The sequence below is a fragment of the Petaurus breviceps genome, unplaced genomic scaffold (genome assembly GCF_028583685.1).
Source record: "Petaurus breviceps papuanus isolate PSGF00001 unplaced genomic scaffold, PetGlider_PUasm1.0 151, whole genome shotgun sequence".
Lineage (NCBI taxonomy): Eukaryota > Metazoa > Chordata > Mammalia > Diprotodontia > Petauridae > Petaurus > Petaurus breviceps.
The window spans coordinates 8,518,230-8,524,436 of NW_027185712.1; the positions used below are offsets into that span (position 1 = coordinate 8,518,230).

General features: G+C 38.0%; 1 pseudogene; it reads left to right on the plus strand.

Moving 5' to 3' along the window:
- The first annotated feature begins 342 nt into the window (after positions 1 to 342).
- On the plus strand, positions 343 to 3,918 carry LOC138153646 (centrin-2-like; annotated as a pseudogene).
- Positions 3,919 to 6,207: the final 2,289 nt, after the last annotated feature.

Sequence of the window (6,207 nt, forward strand, 5' to 3'; positions counted from 1 at the left end):
TAAAAGTCAGATAAGAGAGGCAGATGAAAAATTGAACAATTCATTTAAAATACAATTGACAAAATTGAAAAAAAAGTTGATTGAAGAAAACAACTCCTTAAAAAATAGAATTGGTCAAATGGAAAAGGGAGCACAAAAGCTAACTGAAGAAAACATTTCATTAAACTCGATGAGACATCAAGAATATGTCAAACAAAATAGAGAGAATAAAAAAAAAACAATAGTAAAAAATGTAAAATAACTCATTGGAAAAGCAATTGACCTGGAAAATAGATCCAGGAGAGGTAATTTAAGAATTATTGGCCTACCTCAGAACTATGTTGTACAGCCTGTACAGCATCATTCAGGAAATCATCCAGGACAACTGCCTGGAGGTCCTAGAACCAGAGGGTACAATAATGTAATGCCATTCACAGAAGCTTTCCAGAAAAATGCTACTGTGAACAGCTTTTAAGGTTCTGATTACACAGTATAGTGATCACTCTTTTTATTCCATAACAAATGAAAGCAAAACTTTCATAGAAAATCAAGGTGCAGCATTCACAATATTACAACTTATCAAAGAAAATCGCAATATAATATTCACAACATAGTCTCAAAATAAAATAGTCACTCAAGTTAACTCGATCAGTCACTTATCAGTAGTTTCAAAGTACATAGTCAAAGTCCTCCACTCTAGGGGCAAAGTCGTGATTAACTCAATCAGTCACTTATGAGTAACAATATCTCAAACTATAGCCAAAATCTTCCACTCTTGGGGCAAAGTCTTGATTACCTCAAATCAATCACTTATTCAGCAATCAATTACTAAGTATCATACACAAAACCCTCCACCCCTTAGGTCACTAGTAAATTATAATTCCATAATTACTCAGTACTCAAGGAGAGGTCTTTTCATCTTGACTTGGAGCCTGTTCTCAGATTCCCTGGATCCCCTTCCATGGTCCCAGATTCTACCTGGATTCACCAGACTGTCACCTGGGTTCAATGGCAGACAGCTCCCAGTTCCTTGAACAGCTCTCTGGGCAGGTCCTGCTCCACACTGAAGTTCACAGGGTCTGGTCCATGTCAGATCCTTCACCATTTCTGCTCCAGGGAATTCAAGGCTCAACAAAGCCACAAAGTCTCAGCATCCCAGTCATGCTTCAGTCACCTGAGCTCCAGGCTCCAGGCTCCTGGCTTCTGGTTCTGGGCTCGGGGCTCCTGAGCTCCTGTCCAGAAGAAGCTTCACCACCACAAGCTCCCAGCAAATTCTGTCTCAGTTCTCCATTCTTTTGTAGCTGCTCTGCCACCAGATCTTAGTCTCAAGAAATTCTGACTGTGCCTCTCTGGGACTTTTTCTTATATACACACAGCATTAGCAAGCTGTTTCAGCCAACCCTTCCCTGTTATGTAAATAACAGGAGACAGAGTTCATACAATCTGTTTCCCCAACAGAGGCTTGATCAGTTACTAAGTGCTAAGTACCTGCTACTTTTGCCAACACAAAGGGATCTTCAAATTCAAAATTATATTACCATTACAAATAGTCATGGAAAGAATCCACCAATCACCTCCTGAAAGAGACCTCAAATTGAAAATGCCAAGGAATATTGTAGTCAAATTCAAGAATTATCAGATCAAGGAGAAAATACTGCAGGCAACCAGAAAGAAACAATTCAAATATTGTGGAACCACAGTCAGTGTTATATAGGATTATATAGGATCTTGTATCTTCTACATTAAAATATCAGAAGGCTTGGAATATGATATTGCATAAGACAAAAGAGCTTGGATTAAGACCAAGGATGAACAACCTAGCAAAATTGAGCACAATCTTTCAGGGGAGGAGAGAGACACTCAATTAAATAGGAAACTTCCAGACTTTCCTGATTAAAAGACCAGAGAACAGCCGAAAATTGACCTTCAACTACAAGATTCAAGAAAGACATAAAAAAGGTAAACAAGAAAAGGGAAAAGAAAAGTAAAACGTTATTCAATAAGGACAAACTATTTACATCCCTACATGGGAAGATGATACTTAGAATTCTTGAGAACTGTGTCTTTATTACATCATATAGAAGGGAAATGCATAGAGAGGGTGGGCTTAAGTTGATTTTATTGTGATGATAAAAAAAACCTAATTAAGCACTGAAAAAAAGGATTGTAATAGGAGAAGAGAAAAGGAGGAGGCAGGAAAAAGTAAATTACATCACATGAAGAGGCACAACGACATATTACAGTAGAGGGAAAGAAGGGAGGGAGTTGAGCATTGTTTGAACTTCACCAGATTTGGATCAAGGAGGGAATAACATACTCAGTTAGGTATAGAAATCTAACTTGCCATATAGGCATTTGGAGGGGAAAGGGGAAAGAAAAGAGAGGGAAGGATAGAAGGAAAGGAGGAAGTCATAAGGGAAAAGGGAAAGAAAAGGGAGAAGGGTTGGTAGAAGACAGGGAGCTTAAGGGAGGCAATGATCAAAAGCAAAACTCTAGTGAGGAGGGAAAGGAATAAATGAGAAAGAAAAGTTTTTTTTATAAGTGGGGCAGGGGTGCATTGGATGGAGAGGAAGACAGATAGTACGCATAACTGTGAATGTGAATGGGATGAACTCTACCAGAAAATGGAGGTGGATCGAAGAGTAGATTAAAAACCATAATCCTACAATATGCTGTTTACTAGAAACACATTTCAGACAGAGGAATACATGCAGGGTAAAGGAAAAAGGCTGGAGTAGAACATATTATGCTTCAACTGAAGCAAAAAACAACAACAACAACAACACAGAAGTAGCAATCCTGACCACAGACAAAGCAAAAGAAAAAATAGACCTAATTAAAAGAGGTGCTGAAAGGCACCATAGACAATGAAGCAATATCATTACTAAACATATATGCACAAGTGGTATAGCATCCACATATTTAGAGGAGAAGTTAAGCGAGTAACAGAAAGAAACTGACAGCAAACTATACTAGTGGGGGACCTCAAGCTCCACCTCTCTGAGCTAGATAAATCTAACCACAAAATAAGCAAGAAAGAAGTTTAGATGAATAAAATTTTAGAAAATTGAATGGGGATAGAAAGGAATATATCTTTTTTGGGGGGAGTATGTGGCACATACACAAAAGCTGACTATGTACTAGGCATAAAATACTCCACAATTAGGCTGACATCATTTAGGACCCAATCTTGATCTCCAGGGGCAGTGGGAGCAGTTGCAATAGGGGTATGTGTGCCTCAGTGTGTGTGTGTGTGTGTGTAAGAGCAGGAGGCAGAGCTTGTGCAGAAAGGCACTGGTTTGGGCAGCGCCAAGACAAAAAAGATGGTGGAGCAACAGAGGTTAATTGTAGCCTAAGCGGCTTCAGGAGTCAATGTCTGTGCACTAAGAAATCTGGAGGGGAGGCACAACCAAACATGGACCTCACTTTCCCCAAGAAAGAAGATGGCACCTAAACCTGAACTCACAGAGGACCAGAAACAAGATATTAGAGAGGCATTTGATCCATTTAATGCAGATGGACCCAGGACAATAGATTTTAAGGAGATCAAGGTTGCCAAGAGAGCTCTGAACTTAGAACCCAAGAAAGAAGAGATAAGAAAAAAGATATCTGACATTGAAAAGGAGGTGACAGGGGAAAATCAGTTTTAATGACTTTTTGACTGTGATGACTCAAAAAAAATGACTGAAAAAGACACCAAAGAAGAAATTCTGAAGACTTCCTGTAACTCCCTTAACTTCTCTAAGAATGTGGATGCTATACCAATTCAGTGATGATGAAACCAGAAAAATCTCCTTCAAGAACTTAAAAATGTGGCCAAAGAGTGAGGGGAAACCTTTCTGATGAGGAACTGCAGGGAAAGCTTGACCAAGCTAATTGAGAAGAGAAGTCAGTGAACAGGAGTTCCTGCAGATTGTGAAAAAGATCAGTCTCTATTGATGTCAATTTCTCTTCACTTTTTGCAAGCATGTACAAATAGATTTACTGGTTAGGGAAAAAAATATTCCACTCTTTTTTTCATTTTTTCCCCAATGGGGGTTTAGATAGGTTCTATTGGAAGTGTGTTTTCTAATGACATTAGATTTAAATATCAGTTTCATTTAACATTCTTTCAATGTTGTATCAAAGGAGAAAATGCTACATATCACATTCTTGGATGAACTGAGATCATGAAATGAATTACCTAATGAACTCCTATTCTGAATCATTAGGGAAGCAAGTCAAAGAGACAGTGCTCCCCATTCCAATCATTTCAATAAAGCTGCTGGACACCTAAATCATCAGCCAATTGAAAGCAGCACCCAATAAACCATTTCTCTAAACTCTGAAAGTTCTCTTTCATTTTTATTGGGTGCGGGGATACAATTGATAAGCTAAAAAAGAACACAATGCCATAGGCACAGGGAGTGCTGGGTTGGGGTGGGGGTGGATCAGGGGACATATAAGAAGTGAAATAATTTCAGGATAAAATTTTCAGGGAAATTTCAGTATTCAGAGCCACATCTCTCCCTAGAAGGAAGGTATTATTACTTGATGTTATCACTTTCTTTTCTTCAGGCATGGAATTTTGCCTGATAGAGGAGCATGCTACCTTGAGCTTTAGTCTCATTCCTCTACTACTGTATGCTCTCAGCTTCATTGAGGTTCCGCACTAGTTGTCCACCAGATGTTCAATATTCTCTCCCTACTGAAGGTTATGACAAAACCCTAGAGAGTAAAATGACAGCAATCTGTCAGCTAGTCGTCATTGCCTTTTTTTTTTCTATTTTCCATTATTCTGCACCTTATGTCACTGTTTTTAGTGTGTAAATTGCTCATTGTTTATTTCTGCTCATTTCTTCCATCAGTATTTTTAATTTTAATGACATTCAACTGCTGAGAGTATTCTTTGGGGGCAAAGACACTACTTGCCCCGGTGCAGAGAAAGACAACAAGGACATATCCATTATTTCAAGAGACGAAGAGGTGCAGGATGTGAAAACACCAACAGAACGATTTATAATAAATGTCCTGATTTACATTTTTTCCCATCAGACTGTTTCTGAAAATTATGATAGATTATTTAACCCTACACACACACACACACACACACACAAACACACACACTTCACAATTTAGTGGAATAAGATGGAATCGCTTGATCATTCAGAAATAATGTGACAGCTTCATAGAACATTGGATAGAGCACCAGCCTAGAGTCAAAAAGACCTGAGTTCCAACCCAGCCTTAAATACTTATTAGCTATGTGGCCCTGGGAAAATCACTTAATGTGTCTTCCTCAGTTTCTTCATCCATAAGATATGAAGATAATAATAGCACCTACCTCCCAAAGTTATCAGGAAGATCAAATGAGACAGTAATTTTAAGGTACTTACCTTCACTTAAATTCTCTAGATTTTATCTGTCAAGTAAGAAGGTTGGACTTGATGATGCGTAAGTGGAATGTATCAGATGAGATACTAGGGTAGTAATTAACATCTCCACAACATGCTTCTTCAACACAAACTTCCGTAATTCTTCCTTTTCTTCTTTTTCTTCTTCCTTACTTTGTCCTTCTGCTCCCCTGTGGATGATATAGAATCATTCATTGAATCACCTAGAAGGGTTACACTCCAACTGGATCATTGCCATAATGGTGCTACTTTAATATATATGACAGGCCTGCGAAAACATATTCTAAATTCGATGGTGAAGGTAAAAAGTAGAATGAGATTTTGATAAATCTTCAGATTAGATAGAAAAAGATCAGTGAAACAAAAACAAAAATAAAATGAATGCATATATGTATATATACACATGTGTAAATGTATCTATGCACTACACACATGTATATATGTATGTATATGAATGTATATATATATATATATGTATGCATAGTGTGTGTGTATGTGCACACAATTTCCCCAAATCATTCTTGTCTCTTTGTCTATTTGGTCAGCCTTCTGAGTTACCAGAATAACCAATCTCATGACTGTGGAAACTCCTTCTAATGTTGCAAGTCATAAAAGTATCTATAACTTATATTCTTAGTCTTGCTCAATGCCCTGAATGAAAAGTTAAGTGATGATCCCAGCATCCTAGAAAAGTATATGTCAGAGGCTTGGTTGGAATTGAGGTCTTTTGGCTCAGAGGTTGGTTTTCTATTCATTACAGCAATCATTTTTGGTGAAGTATGAGGTAAAGTTCTTAACTGGGATGGTATGAAGAGGAGGGATTATAGGACACTTG